Genomic DNA, 18484 nt, shown 5'->3' with positions numbered 1-18484 from the left:
TCCTGTAGGTCTTTTTACATTACCAACACATTAATTTTTTTCAGTAAGCCAATACAGTTAGGAAACTTTTTTATTAGCTTACCTGGTGATAGAAGTAGAAGAGGGCAAAAAAGTGCCTGTACCTCACTTACAGCCATACCACATTGGAAAAGCCCATTCTTGTCTGATCTTGGAAGCTAAGCAGTGTTGGGCCTGGTTAGTACTTGGGTGGGAGACCACATGGGAACACCAGGTGCTGTAGGTTTTTTCACATTACTGGCAAATTGTTTTTATTCTCTAGCTATTTAAATTGGAAACTTTTTCTTTTTATTGCCAGCACAGACATTTGGAAGAGGTAAAACAGACACAATAGCCATCACCCAAAGACTTACCACACTGTTTAGGCCCAATTCCAAATGCTTTTGGCAGCAAAACAGTGTTGAGCCTCTTTAGTAGTTTAATTTAAGACCCCCTGCTAATATCATGTCCTGTAGGTCTTTTTACATTACCAACACATGATTTTTTTCAGTAAGCCAATACAGTTAGGAAACTTTTTTATTAGCTTACCTGGTGATAGATGTAGAAGAGGGCAAAAAGTGCCTGTATCTCACCTACAGCCATACCACATTGGATAGGCCCAATCTCGTCTGATCTTGGAAGCTAAGCAGTGTTGGGCCTAGTTAGTACTTGGGTGGGAGACCACATGGGAACACCAGGTGCTGTAGGTTTTTTCACATTACTGGCAAATTGTTTTTATTCTCTAGCTATTTAAATTGGAAACTTTTTCTTTTTATTGCCAGCACAGACATTTGGAAGAGGTAAAACAGACACAATAGCCATCACCCAAAGACTTACCACACTGTTTAGGCCCAATTCCAAATGCTTTTGGCAGCTAAACAGTGTTGAGCCTCTTTAGTAGTTTAATTTAAGACCCCCTGCTAATATCATGTTCTGTAGGTCTTTTTACATTACCAACACATGATTTTTTTCAGTAATCCAATACAGTTAGGAAACTTTTTTATTAGCTTACCTGGTGATAGAAGTAGAAGAGGGCAAAAAAGTGCCTTTATCTCGCCTACAGCCATACCACATTGGATAGACCCAATCGCGTCTGAACTTGGAAGCTAAGCAGTGTTGGGCCTGGTTAGTACTTGGGTGGGAGACCACATGGGAACACCAGGGGCTGTAGGCTTTTTCGAATTACTGGCAAATTGTTTTTATTCTCTAGCTATTTAAATTGGAAACTTTTTCTTTTTATTGCCAGCACAGACATTTGGAAGAGGTCAAACAGACACAATAGCCATCACCTAAAGACTTACCACACTGTTTAGGCCCAATTCCAACTGCTTTTGGCAGCTAAACAGTGTTGAGCCTCTTTAGTAGTTTAATTTAAGATCCCCTGCTAATATCATGTCCTGTAGGTCTTTTTACATTACCAACACATTAATTTTTTTCAGTAAGCCAATACAGTTAGAAAACTTTTTTATTAGCTTACCTGGTGATAGAAGTAGAAGAGGGCAAAAAAGTGCCTGTACCTCACTTACAGCCATACCACATTGGAAAGGCCCATTCTTGTCTGATCTTGGAAGCTGAGCAGTGTTGGGACTGGTTAGTACCTGGGTGGGAGACCACATGGGAACACCTGGTGCTGTAGGTTTTTTCACATTACTGGCAAATTGTTTTTATTCTCTAGCTATTTAAATTGTAAACTTTTTCTTTTTATTGCCAGCACAGACATTTGGAAGAGGTAAAACAGACACAATAGCCATCACCCAAAGACTTACCACACTGTTTAGGCCCAATTCCAAATGCTTTTGGCAGCAAAACAGTGTTGAGCCTCTTTAGTAGTTTAATTTAAGACCCCCTGCTAATATCATGTCCTGTAGGTCTTTTTACATTACCAACACATGATTTTTTTCAGTAAGCCAATACAGTTAGGAAACTTTTTTATTAGCTTACCTGGTGATAGATGTAGAAGAGGGCAAAAAGTGCCTGTACCTCACCTACAGCCATACCACATTGGATAGGCCCAATCTCGTCTGATCTTGGAAGCTAAGCAGTGTTGGGCCTGGTTAGTACTTGGGTGGGAGACCACATGGGAACACCAGGTGCTGTAGGTTTTTTCACATTACTGGCAAATTGTTTTTATTCTCTAGCTATTTAAATTGGAAACTTTTTCTTTTTATTGCCAGCACTGACATTTGGAAGAGGTCAAACAGACACAATAGCCATCACCTAAAGACTTACCACACTGTTTAGGCCCAATTCCAAATGCTTTTGGCAGCTAAACAGTGTTGAGCCTCTTTAGTAGTTTAATTTAAGACCCCCTGCTAATATCATGTTCTGTAGGTCTTTTTACATTACCAACACATGATTTTTTTCAGTAATCCAATACAGTTAGGAAACTTTTTTATTAGCTTACCTGGTGATAGAAGTAGAAGAGGGCAAAAAAGTGCCTTTATCTCGCCTACAGCCATACCACATTGGATAGACCCAATCGCGTCTGAACTTGGAAGCTAAGCAGTGTTGGGCCTGGTTAGTACTTGGGTGGGAGACCACATGGGAACACCAGGGGCTGTAGGCTTTTTCACATTACTGGCAAATTGTTTTTATTCTCTAGCTATTTAAATTGGAAACTTTTTCTTTTTATTGCCAGCACAGACATTTGGATGAGGTCAAACAGACACAATAGCCATCACCTAAAGACTTACCACACTGTTTAGGCCCAATTCCAAATGCTTTTGGCAGCTAAACAGTGTTGAGCCTCTTTAGTAGTTTAATTTAAGACCCCCTGCTAATATCATATCCTGTAGGTCTTTTTACATTACCAACACATGATTTTTTTCAGTAAGCCAATACAGTTAGGAAACTTTTTTATTAGCTTACCTGGTGATAGATGTAGAAGAGGGCAAAAAAGTGCCTGTATCTCACCTACAGCCATACCACATTGGATAGGCCCAATCACGTCTGATCTTGGAAGCTAAGCAGTGTTGGGCCTGGTTAGTACTTGGGTGGGAGACCACATGGGAACACCAGGTGCTGTAGGTTTTTTCACATTACTGGCAAATTGTTTTTATTCTCTAGCTATTTAAATTGTAAACTTTTTCTTTTTATTGCCAGCACAGACATTTGGAAGAGGTCAATCAGACACAATAGCCATCACCTAAAGACTTACCACACTGTTTAGGCCCAATTCCAAACGCTTTTGGCAGCTAAACAGTGTTGAGCCTCTTTAGTAGTTTAATTTAAGACCCCCTGCTAATATCATATCCTGTAGGTCTTTTTACATTACCAACACATGATTTTTTTCAGTAAGCCAATACAGTTAGGAAACTTTTTTATTAGCTTACCTGGTGATAGATGTAGAAGAGGGCAAAAAAGTGCCTGTATCTCACCTACAGCCATACCACATTGGATAGGCCCAATCTCGTCTGATCTTGGAAGCTAAGCAGTGTTGGGCCTGGTTAGTACTTTGGTGGGAGACCACATGGGAACACCTGGTGCTGTAGGTTTTTTCACATTACTGGCAAATTGTTTTTATTCTCTAGCTATTTAAATTGGAAACTTTTTCTTTTTATTGCCAGCACAGACATTTGGAAGAGGTCAAACAGACACAATAGCCATCACCTAAAGACTTACCACACTGTTTAGGCCCAATTCCAAATGCTTTTGGCAGCTAAACAGTGTTGAGCCTCTTTAGTAGTTTAATTTAAGACCCCCTGCTAATATCATGTCCTGTAGGTCTTTTTACATTACCAACACATGATTTTTTTCAGTAAGCCAATGTAGTTAGGAAAATTTTTCATAGCTTACCTGGTGATAGAAGTAGAAGAGGGCAAAAAAGTGCCTGTATTTCACCTACAGCCATACCACATTGGATAGGCCCAATCTCGCCTGATCTTGGAAGCTAAGCAGTGTTGGGCCTGGTTAGTACTTAGGTGGGAGACCACATGGGAACACCAGGTGCTCTAGGTCTTTTCACATTACTGGCAAATTGTTTTTATTCTCTATCTATTTAAATTGGAAACTTTTTCTTTTTATTGCCAGCACAGACATTTGGAAGAGGTCAAACAGACACAATAGCCATCACCTAAAGACTTACCACACTGTTTAGGCCCAATTCCAAATGCTTTTGGCAGCTAAACAGTGTTGAGCCTCTTTAGTAGTTTAATTTAAGACCCCCTGCTAATATCATGTCCTGTAGGTCTTTTTACATTACCAACACATGATTTTTTTCAGTAAGCCAATACAGTTAGGAAACTTTTTTATTAGCTTACCTGGTGATAGAAGTAGAAGAGGGCAAAAAAGTGCCTTTATCTCACCTACAGCCATACCACATTGGATAGGCCCAATCTCGCCTGATCTTGGAAGCTAAGCAGTGTTGGGAGTGGTTAGTACTTGGGTGGGAGACCACATGGGAACAACAGGTGCCGTAGGTTTTTTTCACATTACTGGCAAATTGTTTTTATTCTCTAGCTATTTAAATTGGAAACTTTTTCTTTTTATTGCCAGCACAGACATTTGGAAGTGGTAAAACAGACACAATAGCCATCACCTAAAGACTTACCACACTGTTTAGACCCAATTCCAACTGCTTTTGGCAGCTAAACAGTGTTGAGCCTCTTTAGTAGTTTAATTTAAGACCCCCTGCTAATATGTCCTGTAGGTCTTTTTACATTACCAACACATGATTTTTTTCAGTAAGCCAATATAGTTAGGAAAATTTTTATTAGCTTACCTGGTGATAGAAGTAGAAGAGGGCAAAAAAGTGCCTGTATTTCACCTACAGCCATACCACATTGGATAGGCCCAATCTCGTCTGATCTTGGAAGCTAAGCAGTGTTGGGCCTGGTTAGTACTTGGGTGGGAGACCACATGGGAACACCAGGTGCTGTAGGTTTTTTCACATTACTTGCAAATTGTTTTTATTCTCTAGCTATTTAAATTGGAAACTTTTTCTTTCTATTGCCAGTACAGACATTTGGAAGAGGTCAAACAGACACAATAGCCATCACCTAAAGACTTACCACACTGTTTAGGCCCAATTCCAAATGCTTTTGGCAGCTAAACAGTGTTGAGCCTCTTTAGTAGTTTAATTTAAGACCCCCTGCTAATATCATGTCCTGTAGGTCTTTTTACATTACCAACACATGATTTTTTTCAGTAAGCCAATACAGTTAGGAAACTTTTGTATTAGCTTACCTGGTGATAGAAGTAGAAGAGGGCAAAAAAGTGCCTTTATCTCACCTACAGCCATACCACATTGGATAGGCCCAATCTCGTCTGATCTTGGAAGCTAAGCAGTGTTGGGCCTGGTTAGTACTTGGGTGGGAGACCACATGGGAACACCAGGTGCTGTAGGTTTTTTCACATTACTGGCAAATTGTTTTTATTCTCTAGCTATTTAAATTGGAAACTTTTTCTTTTTATTGCCAGCACAGACATTTGGAAGAGGTCAAACAGACACAATAGCCATCACCTAAAGACTTACCACACTGTTTAGGCCCAATTCCAAATGCTTTTGGCAGCAAAACAGTGTTGAGCCTCTTTAGTAGTTTAATTTAAGACCCCCTGCTAATATCATGTCCTGTAGGTCTTTTTACATTACCAACACATGATTTTTTTCAGTAAGCCAATACAGTTAGGAAACTTTTTTATTAGCTTACCTGGTGATAGAAGTAGAAGAGGGCAAAAAAGTGCCTTTATCTCGCCTACAGCCATACCACATTGGATAGACCCAATCGCGTCTAAACTTGGAAGCTAAGCAGTGTTGGGCCTGGTTAGTACTTGGGTGGGAGACCACATGGGAACACCAGGGGCTGTAGGCTTTTTCACATTACTGGCAAATTGTTTTTATTCTCTAGCTATTTAAATTGGAAACTTTTTCTTTTTATTGCCAGCACAGACATTTGGAAGAGGTCAAACAGACACAATAGCCATCACCTAAAGACTTACCACACTGTTTAGGCCCAATTCCAAATGCTTTTGGCAGCTAAACAGTGTTGAGCCTCTTTAGTAGTTTAATTTAAGACCCCCTGCTAATATCATGTCCTGAAGGTCTTTTTACATTACCAACACATGATTTTTTTCAGTAAGCCAATACAGTTAGGAAACTTTTGTATTAGCTTACCTGGTGATAGAAGTAGAAGAGGGCAAAAAAGTGCCTTTATCTCACCTACAGCCGTACCACATTGGATAGGCCCAATCTCGTCTGATCTTGGAAGCTATGCAGTGTTGGGCCTGGTTAGTGCTTGGGTGGGAGACCACATGGGAACACCAGGTGCTGTAGGTTTTTCCACATTACTGGCAAATTGTTTTTATTCTCTAGCTATTTAAATTGGAAACTTTTTCTTTTTACTGCCAGCACAGACATTTGGAAGAGGTCAATCAGACACAATAGCCATCACCTAAAGACTTACCACACTGTTTAGGCCCAATTCCAAACGCTTTTGGCAGCTAAACAGTGTTGAGCCTCTTTAGTAGTTTAATTTAAGACCCCCTGCTAATATCATATCCTGTAGGTCTTTTTACATTACCAACACATGATTTTTTTCAGTAAGCCAATACAGTTAGGAAACTTTTTTATTAGCTTACCTGGTGATAGATGTAGAAGAGGGCAAAAAAGTGCCTGTATCTCACCTACAGCCATACCACATTGGATAGGCCCAATCTCGTCTGATCTTGGAAGCTAAGCAGTGTTGGGCCTGGTTAGTACTTTGGTGGGAGACCACATGGGAACACCAGGTGCTGTAGGTTTTTTCACATTACTGGCAAATTGTTTTTATTCTCTAGCTATTTAAATTGGAAACTTTTTCTTTTTATTGCCAGCACAGACATTTGGAAGAGGTCAAACAGACACAATAGCCATCACCTAAAGACTTACCACACTGTTTAGGCCCAATTCCAAATGCTTTTGGCAGCTAAACAGTGTTGAGCCTCTTTAGTAGTTTAATTTAAGACCCCCTGCTAATATCATGTCCTGTAGGTCTTTTTACATTACCAACACATGATTTTTTTCAGTAAGCCAATGTAGTTAGGAAAATTTTTCATAGCTTACCTGGTGATAGAAGTAGAAGAGGGCAAAAAAGTGCCTGTATTTCACCTACAGCCATACCACATTAGATAGGCCCAATCTCGCCTGATCTTGGAAGCTAAGCAGTGTTGGGCCTGGTTAGTACTTGGGTGGGAGACCACATGGGAACACCAGGTGCTCTAGGTCTTTTCACATTACTGGCAAATTGTTTTTATTCTCTAGCTATTTAAATTGGAAACTTTTTTTTTTATTGCCAGCACAGACATTTGGAAGAGGTCAAACAGACACAATAGCCATCACCTAAAGACTTACCACACTGTTTAGGCCCAATTCCAAATGCTTTTGGCAGCTAAACAGTGTTGAGCCTCTTTAGTAGTTTAATTTAAGACCCCCTGCTAATATCATGTCCTGTAGGTCTTTTTACATTACCAACACATGATTTTTTTCAGTAAGCCAATACAGTTAGGAAACTTTTGTATTAGCTTACCTGGTGATAGAAGTAGAAGAGGGCAAAAAAGTGCCTTTATCTCACCTACAGCCATACCACATTGGATAGGCCCAATCTCGTCTGATCTTGGAAGCTAAGCAGTGTTGGGCCTGGTTAGTACTTGGGTGGGAGACCACATGGGAACACCAGGTGCAGTAGGTTTTTTCACATTACTGGCAAATTGTTTTTATTCTCTAGCTATTTAAATTGGAAACTTTTTCTTTTTATTGCCAGCACAGACATTTGGAAGAGGTCAAACAGACACAATAGCCATCACCTAAAGACTTACCACACTGTTTAGGCCCAATTCCAACTGCTTTTGGCAGCTAAACAGTGTTGAGCCTCTTTAGTAGTTTAATTTAAGACCCCCTGCTAATATCATGTCCTGTAGGTCTTTTTACATTACCAACACATTAATTTTTTTCAGTAAGCCAATACAGTTAGGAAACTTTTTTATTAGCTTACCTGGTGATAGAAGTAGAAGAGGGCAAAAAAGTGCCTGTACCTCACTTACAGCCATACCACATTGGAAAGGCCCATTCTTGTCTGATCTTGGAAGCTGAGCAGTGTTGGGACTGGTTAGTACCTGGGTGGGAGACCACATGGGAACACCTGGTGCTGTAGGTTTTTTCACATTACTGGCAAATTGTTTTTATTCTCTAGCTATTTAAATTGTAAACTTTTTCTTTTTATTGCCAGCACAGTCATTTGGAAGAGGTCAAACAGACACAATAGCCATCACCTAAAGACTTACCACACTGTTTAGGCCCAATTCCAAATGCTTTTGGCAGCAAAACAGTGTTGAGCCTCTTTAGTAGTTTAATTTAAGACCCCCTGCTAATATCATATCCTGTAGGTCTTTTTACATTACCAACACATGATTTTTTTCAGTAAGCCAATACAGTTAGGAAACTTTTTTATTAGCTTACCTGGTGATAGATGTAGAAGAGGGCAAAAAAGTGCCTGTATCTCACCTACAGCCATACCACATTGGATAGGCCCAATCTCGTCTGATCTTGGAAGCTATGCAGTGTTGGGCCTGGTTAGTGCTTGGGTGGGAGACCACATGGGAACACCAGGTGCTGTAGGTTTTTCCACATTACTGGCAAATTGTTTTTATTCTCTAGCTATTTAAATTGTAAACTTTTTCTTTTTACTGCCAGCACAGACATTTGGAAGAGGTCAATCAGACACAATAGCCATCACCTAAAGACTTACCACACTGTTTAGGCCCAATTCCAAACGCTTTTGGCAGCTAAACAGTGTTGAGCCTCTTTAGTAGTTTAATTTAAGACCCCCTGCTAATATCATATCCTGTAGGTCTTTTTACATTACCAACACATGATTTTTTTCAGTAAGCCAATACAGTTAGGAAACTTTTTTATTAGCTTACCTGGTGATAGATGTAGAAGAGGGCAAAAAAGTGCCTGTATCTCACCTACAGCCATACCACATTGGATAGGCCCAATCTCGTCTGATCTTGGAAGCTAAGCAGTGTTGGGCCTGGTTAGTACTTTGGTGGGAGACCACATGGGAACACCAGGTGCTGTAGGTTTTTTCACATTACTGGCAAATTGTTTTTATTCTCTAGCTATTTAAATTGGAAACTTTTTCTTTTTATTGCCAGCACTGACATTTGGAAGAGGTCAAACAGACACAATAGCCATCACCTAAAGACTTACCACACTGTTTAGGCCCAATTCCAAATGCTTTTGGCAGCTAAACAGTGTTGAGCCTCTTTAGTAGTTTAATTTAAGACCCCCTGCTAATATCATGTTCTGTAGGTCTTTTTACATTACCAACACATGATTTTTTCCAGTAATCCAATACAGTTAGGAAACTTTTTTATTAGCTTACCTGGTGATAGAAGTAGAAGAGGGCAAAAAAGTGCCTTTATCTCGCCTACAGCCATACCACATTGGATAGACCCAATCGCGTCTGAACTTGGAAGCTAAGCAGTGTTGGGCCTGGTTAGTACTTGGGTGGGAGACCACATGGGAACACCAGGGGCTGTAGGCTTTTTCACATTACTGGCAAATTGTTTTTATTCTCTAGCTATTTAAATTGGAAACTTTTTCTTTTTATTGCCAGCACAGACATTTGGATGAGGTCAAACAGACACAATAGCCATCACCTAAAGACTTACCACACTGTTTAGGCCCAATTCCAAATGCTTTTGGCAGCTAAACAGTGTTGAGCCTCTTTAGTAGTTTAATTTAAGACCCCCTGCTAATATCATATCCTGTAGGTCTTTTTACATTACCAACACATGATTTTTTTCAGTAAGCCAATACAGTTAGGAAACTTTTTTATTAGCTTACCTGGTGATAGATGTAGAAGAGGGCAAAAAAGTGCCTGTATCTCACCTACAGCCATACCACATTGGATAGGCCCAATCACGTCTGATCTTGGAAGCTAAGCAGTGTTGGGCCTGGTTAGTACTTTGGTGGGAGACCACATGGGAACACCAGGTGCTGTAGGTTTTTTCACATTACTGGCAAATTGTTTTTATTCTCTAGCTATTTAAATTGTAAACTTTTTCTTTTTATTGCCAGCACAGACATTTGGAAGAGGTCAATCAGACACAATAGCCATCACCTAAAGACTTACCACACTGTTTAGGCCCAATTCCAAATGCTTTTGGCACCTAAACAGTGTTGAGCCTCTTTAGTAGTTTAATTTAAGACCCCCTGCTAATATCATGTTCTGTAGGTCTTTTTACATTACCAACACATGATTTTTTTCAGTAATCCAATACAGTTAGGAAACTTTTTTATTAGCTTACCTGGTGATAGAAGTAGAAGAGGGCAAAAAAGTGCCTTTATCTCGCCTACAGCCATACCACATTGGATAGACCCAATCGCGTCTGAACTTGGAAGCTAAGCAGTGTTGGGCCTGGTTAGTACTTGGGTGGGAGACCACATGGGAACACCAGGGGCTGTAGGCTTTTTCACATTACTGGCAAATTGTTTTTATTCTCTAGCTATTTAAATTGGAAACTTTTTCTTTTTATTGCCAGCACAGACATTTGGAAGAGGTCAAACAGACACAATAGCCATCACCTAAAGACTTACCACACTGTTTAGGCCCAATTCCAAATGCTTTTGGCAGCTAAACAGTGTTGAGCCTCTTTAGTAGTTTAATTTAAGACCCCCTGCTAATATCATGTCCTGTAGGTCTTTTTACATTACCAACACATGATTTTTTTCAGTAAGCCAATACAGTTAGGAAACTTTTGTATTAGCTTACCTGGTGATAGAAGTAGAAGAGGGCAAAAAAGTGCCTTTATCTCACCTACAGCCGTACCACATTGGATAGGCCCAATCTCGTCTGATCTTGGAAGCTATGCAGTGTTGGGCCTGGTTAGTGCTTGGGTGGGAGACCACATGGGAACACCAGGTGCTGTAGGTTTTTCCACATTACTGGCAAATTGTTTTTATTCTCTAGCTATTTAAATTGTAAACTTTTTCTTTTTATTGCCAGCACAGACATTTGGAAGAGGTCAAACAGACACAATAGCCATCACCTAAAGACTTACCACACTGTTTAGGCCCAATTCCAAATGCTTTTGGCAGCTAAACAGTGTTGAGCCTCTTTAGTAGTTTAATTTAAGACCCCCTGCTAATATCATGTCCTGTAGGTCTTTTTACATTACCAACACATGATTTTTTTCAGTAAGCCAATGTAGTTAGGAAAATTTTTCATAGCTTACCTGGTGATAGAAGTAGAAGAGGGCAAAAAAGTGCCTGTATTTCACCTACAGCCATACCACATTGGATAGGCCCAATCTCGCCTGATCTTGGAAGCTAAGCAGTGTTGGGCCTGGTTAGTACTTGGGTGGGAGACCACATGGGAACACCAGGTGCTCTAGGTCTTTTCACATTACTGGCAAATTGTTTTTATTCTCTAGCTATTTAAATTGGAAACTTTTTTTTTTATTGCCAGCACAGACATTTGGAAGAGGTCAAACAGACACAATAGCCATCACCTAAAGACTTACCACACTGTTTAGGCCCAATTCCAAATGCTTTTGGCAGCTAAACAGTGTTGAGCCTCTTTAGTAGTTTAATTTAAGACCCCCTGCTAATATCATGTCCTGTAGGTCTTTTTACATTACCAACACATGATTTTTTTCAGTAAGCCAATACAGTTAGGAAACTTTTTTATTAGCTTACCTGGTGATAGATGTAGAAGAGGGCAAAAAAGTGCCTGTATCTCACCTACAGCCATACCACATTGGATAGGCCCAATCTCGTCTGATCTTGGAAGCTAAGCAGTGTTGGGCCTGGTTAGTACTTTGGTGGGAGACCACATGGGAACACCAGGTGCTGTAGGTTTTTTCACATTACTGGCAAATTGTTTTTATTCTCTAGCTATTTAAATTGGAAACTTTTTCTTTTTATTGCCAGCACAGACATTTGGAAGAGGTCAAACAGACACAATAGCCATCACCTAAAGACTTACCACACTGTTTAGGCCCAATTCCAAATGCTTTTGGCAGCTAAACAGTGTTGAGCCTCTTTAGTAGTTTAATTTAAGACCCCCTGCTAATATCATGTCCTGTAGGTCTTTTTACATTACCAACACATGATTTTTTTCAGTAAGCCAATGTAGTTAGGAAAATTTTTCATAGCTTACCTGGTGATAGAAGTAGAAGAGGGCAAAAAAGTGCCTGTATTTCACCTACAGCCATACCACATTGGATAGGCCCAATCTCGCCTGATCTTGGAAGCTAAGCAGTGTTGGGCCTGGTTAGTACTTGGGTGGGAGACCACATGGGAACACCAGGTGCTCTAGGTCTTTTCACATTACTGGCAAATTGTTTTTATTCTCTAGCTATTTAAATTGGAAACTTTTTTTTTTATTGCCAGCACAGACATTTGGAAGAGGTCAAACAGACACAATAGCCATCACCTAAAGACTTACCACACTGTTTAGGCCCAATTCCAAATGCTTTTGGCAGCTAAACAGTGTTGAGCCTCTTTAGTAGTTTAATTTAAGACCCCCTGCTAATATCATGTCCTGTAGGTCTTTTTACATTACCAACACATGATTTTTTTCAGTAAGCCAATACAGTTAGGAAACTTTTGTATTAGCTTACCTGGTGATAGAAGTAGAAGAGGGCAAAAAAGTGCCTTTATCTCACCTACAGCCATACCACATTGGATAGGCCCAATCTCGTCTGATCTTGGAAGCTAAGCAGTGTTGGGCCTGGTTAGTACTTGGGTGGGAGACCACATGGGAACACCAGGTGCAGTAGGTTTTTTCACATTACTGGCAAATTGTTTTTATTCTCTAGCTATTTAAATTGGAAACTTTTTCTTTTTATTGCCAGCACAGACATTTGGAAGAGGTCAAACAGACACAATAGCCATCACCTAAAGACTTACCACACTGTTTAGGCCCAATTCCAACTGCTTTTGGCAGCTAAACAGTGTTGAGCCTCTTTAGTAGTTTAATTTAAGACCCCCTGCTAATATCATGTCCTGTAGGTCTTTTTACATTACCAACACATTAATTTTTTTCAGTAAGCCAATACAGTTAGGAAACTTTTTTATTAGCTTACCTGGTGATAGAAGTAGAAGAGGGCAAAAAAGTGCCTGTACCTCACTTACAGCCATACCACATTGGAAAGGCCCATTCTTGTCTGATCTTGGAAGCTGAGCAGTGTTGGGACTGGTTAGTACCTGGGTGGGAGACCACATGGGAACACCTGGTGCTGTAGGTTTTTTCACATTACTGGCAAATTGTTTTTATTCTCTAGCTATTTAAATTGTAAACTTTTTCTTTTTATTGCCAGCACAGACATTTGGAAGAGGTCAAACAGACACAATAGCCATCACCTAAAGACTTACCACACTGTTTAGGCCCAATTCCAAATGCTTTTGGCAGCAAAACAGTGTTGAGCCTCTTTAGTAGTTTAATTTAAGACCCCCTGCTAATATCATATCCTGTAGGTCTTTTTACATTACCAACACATGATTTTTTTCAGTAAGCCAATACAGTTAGGAAACTTTTTTATTAGCTTACCTGGTGATAGATGTAGAAGAGGGCAAAAAAGTGCCTGTATCTCACCTACAGCCATACCACATTGGATAGGCCCAATCTCGTCTGATCTTGGAAGCTATGCAGTGTTGGGCCTGGTTAGTGCTTGGGTGGGAGACCACATGGGAACACCAGGTGCTGTAGGTTTTTCCACATTACTGGCAAATTGTTTTTATTCTCTAGCTATTTAAATTGTAAACTTTTTCTTTTTACTGCCAGCACAGACATTTGGAAGAGGTCAATCAGACACAATAGCCATCACCTAAAGACTTACCACACTGTTTAGGCCCAATTCCAAACGCTTTTGGCAGCTAAACAGTGTTGAGCCTCTTTAGTAGTTTAATTTAAGACCCCCTGCTAATATCATATCCTGTAGGTCTTTTTACATTACCAACACATGATTTTTTTCAGTAAGCCAATACAGTTAGGAAACTTTTTTATTAGCTTACCTGGTGATAGATGTAGAAGAGGGCAAAAAAGTGCCTGTATCTCACCTACAGCCATACCACATTGGATAGGCCCAATCTCGTCTGATCTTGGAAGCTAAGCAGTGTTGGGCCTGGTTAGTACTTTGGTGGGAGACCACATGGGAACACCAGGTGCTGTAGGTTTTTTCACATTACTGGCAAATTGTTTTTATTCTCTAGCTATTTAAATTGGAAACTTTTTCTTTTTATTGCCAGCACTAACATTTGGAAGAGGTCAAACAGACACAATAGCCATCACCTAAAGACTTACCACACTGTTTAGGCCCAATTCCAAATGCTTTTGGCAGCTAAACAGTGTTGAGCCTCTTTAGTAGTTTAATTTAAGACCCCCTGCTAATATCATGTTCTGTAGGTCTTTTTACATTACCAACACATGATTTTTTTCAGTAATCCAATACAGTTAGGAAACTTTTTTATTAGCTTACCTGGTGATAGAAGTAGAAGAGGGCAAAAAAGTGCCTTTACAGTATCTCGCCTACAGCCATACCACATTGGATAGACCCAATCGCGTCTGAACTTGGAAGCTAAGCAGTGTTGGGCCTGGTTAGTACTTGGGTAGGATACCACAAGGGAACACCAGGGGCTGTAGGCTTTTTCACATTACTGGCAAATTGTTTTTATTCTCTAGCTATTTAAATTGGAAACTTTTTCTTTTTATTGCCAGCACAGACATTTGGATGAGGTCAAACAGACACAATAGCCATCACCTAAAGACTTACCACACTGTTTAGGCCCAATTCCAAATGCTTTTGGCAGCTAAACAGTGTTGAGCCTCTTTAGTAGTTTAATTTAAGACCCCCTGCTAATATCATATCCTGTAGGTCTTTTTACATTACCAACACATGATTTTTTTCAGTAAGCCAATACAGTTAGGAAACTTTTTTATTAGCTTACCTGGTGATAGATGTAGAAGAGGGCAAAAAAGTGCCTGTATCTCACCTACAGCCATACCACATTGCATAGGCCCAATCACGTCTGATCTTGGAAGCTAAGCAGTGTTGGGCCTGGTTAGTACTTTGGTGGGAGACCACATGGGAACACCAGGTGCTGTAGGTTTTTTCACATTACTGGCAAATTGTTTTTATTCTCTAGCTATTTAAATTGTAAACTTTTTCTTTTTATTGCCAGCACAGACATTTGGAAGAGGTCAATCAGACACAATAGCCATCACCTAAAGACTTACCACACTGTTTAGGCCCAATTCCAAACGCTTTTGGCAGCTAAACAGTGTTGAGCCTCTTTAGTAGTTTAATTTAAGACCCCCTGCTAATATCATATCCTGTAGGTCTTTTTACATTACCAACACATGATTTTTTTCAGTAAGCCAATACAGTTAGGAAACTTTTTTATTAGCTTACCTGGTGATAGATGTAGAAGAGGGCAAAAAAGTGCCTGTATCTCACCTACAGCCATACCACATTGGATAGGCCCAATCTCGTCTGATCTTGGAAGCTAAGCAGTGTTGGGCCTGGTTAGTACTTTGGTGGGAGACCACATGGGAACACCTGGTGCTGTAGGTTTTTTCACATTACTGGCAAATTGTTTTTATTCTCTAGCTATTTAAATTGGAAACTTTTTCTTTTTATTGCCAGCACAGACATTTGGAAGAGGTAAAACAGACACAATAGCCATCACCTAAAGACTTACCACACTGTTTAGGCCCAATTCCAAATGCTTTTGGCAGCTAAACAGTGTTGAGCCTCTTTAGTAGTTTAATTTAAGACCCCCTGCTAATATCATGTCCTGTAGGTCTTTTTACATTACCAACACATGATTTTTTTCAGTAAGCCAATGTAGTTAGGAAAATTTTTCATAGCTTACCTGGTGATAGAAGTAGAAGAGGGCAAAAAAGTGCCTGTATTTCACCTACAGCCATACCACATTGGATAGGCCCAATCTCGCCTGATCTTGGAAGCTAAGCAGTGTTGGGCCTGGTTAGTACTTAGGTGGGAGACCACATGGGAACACCAGGTGCTCTAGGTCTTTTCACATTACTGGCAAATTGTTTTTATTCTCTATCTATTTAAATTGGAAACTTTTTCTTTTTATTGCCAGCACAGACATTTGGAAGAGGTCAAACAGACACAATAGCCATCACCTAAAGACTTACCACACTGTTTAGGCCCAATTCCAAATGCTTTTGGCAGCTAAACAGTGTTGAGCCTCTTTAGTAGTTTAATTTAAGACCCCCTGCTAATATCATGTCCTGTAGGTCTTTTTACATTACCAACACATGATTTTTTCAGTAAGCCAATACAGTTAGGAAACTTTTTTATTAGCTTACCTGGTGATAGAAGTAGAAGAGGGCAAAAAAGTGCCTTTACAGTATCTCGCCTACAGCCATACCACATTGGATAGACCCAATCGCGTCTGAACTTGGAAGCTAAGCAGTGTTGGGCCTGGTTAGTACTTGGGTAGGATACCACAAGGGAACACCAGGGGCTGTAGGCTTTTTCACATTACTGGCAAATTGTTTTTATTCTCTAGCTATTTAAATTGGAAACTTTTTCTTTTTATTGCCAGCACAGACATTTGGATGAGGTCAAACAGACACAATAGCCATCACCTAAAGACTTACCACACTGTTTAGGCCCAATTCCAAATGCTTTTGGCAGCTAAACAGTGTTGAGCCTCTTTAGTAGTTTAATTTAAGACCCCCTGCTAATATCATATCCTGTAGGTCTTTTTACATTACCAACACATGATTTTTTTCAGTAAGCCAATACAGTTAGGAAACTTTTTTATTAGCTTACCTGGTGATAGATGTAGAAGAGGGCAAAAAAGTGCCTGTATCTCACCTACAGCCATACCACATTGCATAGGCCCAATCACGTCTGATCTTGGAAGCTAAGCAGTGTTGGGCCTGGTTAGTACTTTGGTGGGAGACCACATGGGAACACCAGGTGCTGTAGGTTTTTTCACATTACTGGCAAATTGTTTTTATTCTCTAGCTATTTAAATTGTAAACTTTTTCTTTTTATTGCCAGCACAGACATTTGGAAGAGGTCAATCAGACACAATAGCCATCACCTAAAGACTTACCACACTGTTTAGGCCCAATTCCAAACGCTTTTGGCAGCTAAACAGTGTTGAGCCTCTTTAGTAGTTTAATTTAAGACCCCCTGCTAATATCATATCCTGTAGGTCTTTTTACATTACCAACACATGATTTTTTTCAGTAAGCCAATACAGTTAGGAAACTTTTTTATTAGCTTACCTGGTGATAGATGTAGAAGAGGGCAAAAAAGTGCCTGTATCTCACCTACAGCCATACCACATTGGATAGGCCCAATCTCGTCTGATCTTGGAAGCTAAGCAGTGTTGGGCCTGGTTAGTACTTTGGTGGGAGACCACATGGGAACACCTGGTGCTGTAGGTTTTTTCACATTACTGGCAAATTGTTTTTATTCTCTAGCTATTTAAATTGGAAACTTTTTCTTTTTATTGCCAGCACAGACATTTGGAAGAGGTAAAACAGACACAATAGCCATCACCTAAAGACTTACCACACTGTTTAGGCCCAATTCCAAATGCTTTTGGCAGCTAAACAGTGTTGAGCCTCTTTAGTAGTTTAATTTAAGACCCCCTGCTAATATCATGTCCTGTAGGTCTTTTTACATTACCAACACATGATTTTTTTCAGTAAGCCAATGTAGTTAGGAAAATTTTTCATAGCTTACCTGGTGATAGAAGTAGAAGAGGGCAAAAAAGTGCCTGTATTTCACCTACAGCCATACCACATTGGATAGGCCCAATCTCGCCTGATCTTGGAAGCTAAGCAGTGTTGGGCCTGGTTAGTACTTAGGTGGGAGACCACATGGGAACACCAGGTGCTCTAGGTCTTTTCACATTACTGGCAAATTGTTTTTATTCTCTATCTATTTAAATTGGAAACTTTTTCTTTTTATTGCCAGCACAGACATTTGGAAGAGGTCAAACAGACACAATAGCCATCACCTAAAGACTTACCACACTGTTTAGGCCCAATTCCAAATGCTTTTGGCAGCTAAACAGTGTTGAGCCTCTTTAGTAGTTTAATTTAAGACCCCCTGCTAATATCATGTCCTGTAGGTCTTTTTACATTACCAACACATGATTTTTTCAGTAAGCCAATACAGTTAGGAAACTTTTTTATTAGCTTACCTGGTGATAGAAGTAGAAGAGGGCAAAAAAGTGCCTTTATCTCACCTACAGCCATACCACATTGGATAGGCCCAATCTCGCCTGATCTTGGAAGCTAAGCAGTGTTGGGAGTGGTTAGTACTTGGGTGGGAGACCACATGGGAACAACAGGTGCCATAGGTTTTTTTCACATTACTGGCAAATTGTTTTTATTCTCTAGCTATTTAAATTGGAAACTTTTTCTTTTTATTGCCAGCACAGACATTTGGAAGTGGTAAAACAGACACAATAGCCATCACCTAAAGACTTACCACACTGTTTAGACCCAAT

General features: G+C 39.9%; 22 non-coding genes and 18 pseudogenes across 22 annotated transcripts; all 40 read left to right on the top strand.

Moving 5' to 3' along the window:
- Positions 1–125: 125 nt before the first annotated feature.
- Positions 126–244, top strand: LOC146027776 (5S ribosomal RNA; annotated as a pseudogene).
- A 344-nt stretch (positions 245–588) lies between these two features.
- On the top strand, positions 589–707 carry LOC146034294 (5S ribosomal RNA). The gene has a single exon (XR_014459700.1). It is a non-coding gene; the product is annotated as a 5S ribosomal RNA (ribosomal RNA).
- A 345-nt stretch (positions 708–1052) lies between these two features.
- On the top strand, positions 1053–1171 carry LOC146033227 (5S ribosomal RNA). The gene has a single exon (XR_014458637.1). It is a non-coding gene; the product is annotated as a 5S ribosomal RNA (ribosomal RNA).
- Positions 1172–1517: 346 nt separating this feature from the next.
- On the top strand, positions 1518–1636 carry LOC146029504 (5S ribosomal RNA; annotated as a pseudogene).
- A 344-nt stretch (positions 1637–1980) lies between these two features.
- LOC146032502 (5S ribosomal RNA) lies at positions 1981–2099 on the top strand. The gene has a single exon (XR_014457934.1). It is a non-coding gene; the product is annotated as a 5S ribosomal RNA (ribosomal RNA).
- A 345-nt stretch (positions 2100–2444) lies between these two features.
- On the top strand, positions 2445–2563 carry LOC146033226 (5S ribosomal RNA). The gene has a single exon (XR_014458636.1). It is a non-coding gene; the product is annotated as a 5S ribosomal RNA (ribosomal RNA).
- Positions 2564–2908: 345 nt separating this feature from the next.
- LOC146033125 (5S ribosomal RNA) lies at positions 2909–3027 on the top strand. The gene has a single exon (XR_014458536.1). It is a non-coding gene; the product is annotated as a 5S ribosomal RNA (ribosomal RNA).
- A 345-nt stretch (positions 3028–3372) lies between these two features.
- Positions 3373–3491, top strand: LOC146033071 (5S ribosomal RNA). Its single transcript, XR_014458482.1, has one exon. It is a non-coding gene; the product is annotated as a 5S ribosomal RNA (ribosomal RNA).
- A 344-nt stretch (positions 3492–3835) lies between these two features.
- LOC146028211 (5S ribosomal RNA) lies at positions 3836–3954 on the top strand (annotated as a pseudogene).
- Positions 3955–4299: 345 nt separating this feature from the next.
- Positions 4300–4418, top strand: LOC146029459 (5S ribosomal RNA; annotated as a pseudogene).
- Positions 4419–4760: 342 nt separating this feature from the next.
- LOC146032501 (5S ribosomal RNA) lies at positions 4761–4879 on the top strand. Its single transcript, XR_014457933.1, has one exon. It is a non-coding gene; the product is annotated as a 5S ribosomal RNA (ribosomal RNA).
- A 345-nt stretch (positions 4880–5224) lies between these two features.
- Positions 5225–5343, top strand: LOC146032499 (5S ribosomal RNA). Its single transcript, XR_014457931.1, has one exon. It is a non-coding gene; the product is annotated as a 5S ribosomal RNA (ribosomal RNA).
- A 345-nt stretch (positions 5344–5688) lies between these two features.
- LOC146035145 (5S ribosomal RNA) lies at positions 5689–5807 on the top strand. The gene has a single exon (XR_014460549.1). It is a non-coding gene; the product is annotated as a 5S ribosomal RNA (ribosomal RNA).
- Positions 5808–6152: 345 nt separating this feature from the next.
- On the top strand, positions 6153–6271 carry LOC146028516 (5S ribosomal RNA; annotated as a pseudogene).
- Positions 6272–6616: 345 nt separating this feature from the next.
- On the top strand, positions 6617–6735 carry LOC146033026 (5S ribosomal RNA). The gene has a single exon (XR_014458437.1). It is a non-coding gene; the product is annotated as a 5S ribosomal RNA (ribosomal RNA).
- A 344-nt stretch (positions 6736–7079) lies between these two features.
- Positions 7080–7198, top strand: LOC146028571 (5S ribosomal RNA; annotated as a pseudogene).
- A 344-nt stretch (positions 7199–7542) lies between these two features.
- Positions 7543–7661, top strand: LOC146034338 (5S ribosomal RNA). The gene has a single exon (XR_014459744.1). It is a non-coding gene; the product is annotated as a 5S ribosomal RNA (ribosomal RNA).
- A 346-nt stretch (positions 7662–8007) lies between these two features.
- LOC146029503 (5S ribosomal RNA) lies at positions 8008–8126 on the top strand (annotated as a pseudogene).
- A 345-nt stretch (positions 8127–8471) lies between these two features.
- LOC146028022 (5S ribosomal RNA) lies at positions 8472–8590 on the top strand (annotated as a pseudogene).
- Positions 8591–8935: 345 nt separating this feature from the next.
- Positions 8936–9054, top strand: LOC146033025 (5S ribosomal RNA). Its single transcript, XR_014458435.1, has one exon. It is a non-coding gene; the product is annotated as a 5S ribosomal RNA (ribosomal RNA).
- Positions 9055–9399: 345 nt separating this feature from the next.
- Positions 9400–9518, top strand: LOC146033225 (5S ribosomal RNA). The gene has a single exon (XR_014458635.1). It is a non-coding gene; the product is annotated as a 5S ribosomal RNA (ribosomal RNA).
- Positions 9519–9863: 345 nt separating this feature from the next.
- On the top strand, positions 9864–9982 carry LOC146033479 (5S ribosomal RNA). Its single transcript, XR_014458888.1, has one exon. It is a non-coding gene; the product is annotated as a 5S ribosomal RNA (ribosomal RNA).
- Positions 9983–10327: 345 nt separating this feature from the next.
- On the top strand, positions 10328–10446 carry LOC146033224 (5S ribosomal RNA). Its single transcript, XR_014458633.1, has one exon. It is a non-coding gene; the product is annotated as a 5S ribosomal RNA (ribosomal RNA).
- A 345-nt stretch (positions 10447–10791) lies between these two features.
- LOC146028515 (5S ribosomal RNA) lies at positions 10792–10910 on the top strand (annotated as a pseudogene).
- A 344-nt stretch (positions 10911–11254) lies between these two features.
- LOC146027951 (5S ribosomal RNA) lies at positions 11255–11373 on the top strand (annotated as a pseudogene).
- Positions 11374–11717: 344 nt separating this feature from the next.
- LOC146033024 (5S ribosomal RNA) lies at positions 11718–11836 on the top strand. Its single transcript, XR_014458434.1, has one exon. It is a non-coding gene; the product is annotated as a 5S ribosomal RNA (ribosomal RNA).
- A 344-nt stretch (positions 11837–12180) lies between these two features.
- Positions 12181–12299, top strand: LOC146027950 (5S ribosomal RNA; annotated as a pseudogene).
- A 344-nt stretch (positions 12300–12643) lies between these two features.
- Positions 12644–12762, top strand: LOC146034337 (5S ribosomal RNA). Its single transcript, XR_014459743.1, has one exon. It is a non-coding gene; the product is annotated as a 5S ribosomal RNA (ribosomal RNA).
- Positions 12763–13108: 346 nt separating this feature from the next.
- On the top strand, positions 13109–13227 carry LOC146029502 (5S ribosomal RNA; annotated as a pseudogene).
- Positions 13228–13572: 345 nt separating this feature from the next.
- Positions 13573–13691, top strand: LOC146028021 (5S ribosomal RNA; annotated as a pseudogene).
- A 345-nt stretch (positions 13692–14036) lies between these two features.
- Positions 14037–14155, top strand: LOC146033023 (5S ribosomal RNA). The gene has a single exon (XR_014458433.1). It is a non-coding gene; the product is annotated as a 5S ribosomal RNA (ribosomal RNA).
- Positions 14156–14505: 350 nt separating this feature from the next.
- LOC146028094 (5S ribosomal RNA) lies at positions 14506–14624 on the top strand (annotated as a pseudogene).
- A 345-nt stretch (positions 14625–14969) lies between these two features.
- LOC146034078 (5S ribosomal RNA) lies at positions 14970–15088 on the top strand. Its single transcript, XR_014459485.1, has one exon. It is a non-coding gene; the product is annotated as a 5S ribosomal RNA (ribosomal RNA).
- A 345-nt stretch (positions 15089–15433) lies between these two features.
- LOC146033069 (5S ribosomal RNA) lies at positions 15434–15552 on the top strand. The gene has a single exon (XR_014458479.1). It is a non-coding gene; the product is annotated as a 5S ribosomal RNA (ribosomal RNA).
- A 344-nt stretch (positions 15553–15896) lies between these two features.
- Positions 15897–16015, top strand: LOC146028210 (5S ribosomal RNA; annotated as a pseudogene).
- A 349-nt stretch (positions 16016–16364) lies between these two features.
- LOC146028093 (5S ribosomal RNA) lies at positions 16365–16483 on the top strand (annotated as a pseudogene).
- A 345-nt stretch (positions 16484–16828) lies between these two features.
- Positions 16829–16947, top strand: LOC146034076 (5S ribosomal RNA). Its single transcript, XR_014459483.1, has one exon. It is a non-coding gene; the product is annotated as a 5S ribosomal RNA (ribosomal RNA).
- A 345-nt stretch (positions 16948–17292) lies between these two features.
- On the top strand, positions 17293–17411 carry LOC146033068 (5S ribosomal RNA). The gene has a single exon (XR_014458478.1). It is a non-coding gene; the product is annotated as a 5S ribosomal RNA (ribosomal RNA).
- Positions 17412–17755: 344 nt separating this feature from the next.
- LOC146028208 (5S ribosomal RNA) lies at positions 17756–17874 on the top strand (annotated as a pseudogene).
- Positions 17875–18218: 344 nt separating this feature from the next.
- On the top strand, positions 18219–18337 carry LOC146029667 (5S ribosomal RNA; annotated as a pseudogene).
- The last annotated feature ends 147 nt before the right edge of the window (positions 18338–18484 follow it).

The sequence above is a fragment of the Crinia signifera genome, chromosome 8 (genome assembly GCF_055691185.1).
Source record: "Crinia signifera chromosome 8, ASM5569118v1, whole genome shotgun sequence".
NCBI lineage: Eukaryota > Metazoa > Chordata > Amphibia > Anura > Myobatrachidae > Crinia > Crinia signifera.
Note: the sequence above shows the minus strand (reverse complement) of the source record. Positions and strands in the feature narration are given on the sequence as shown.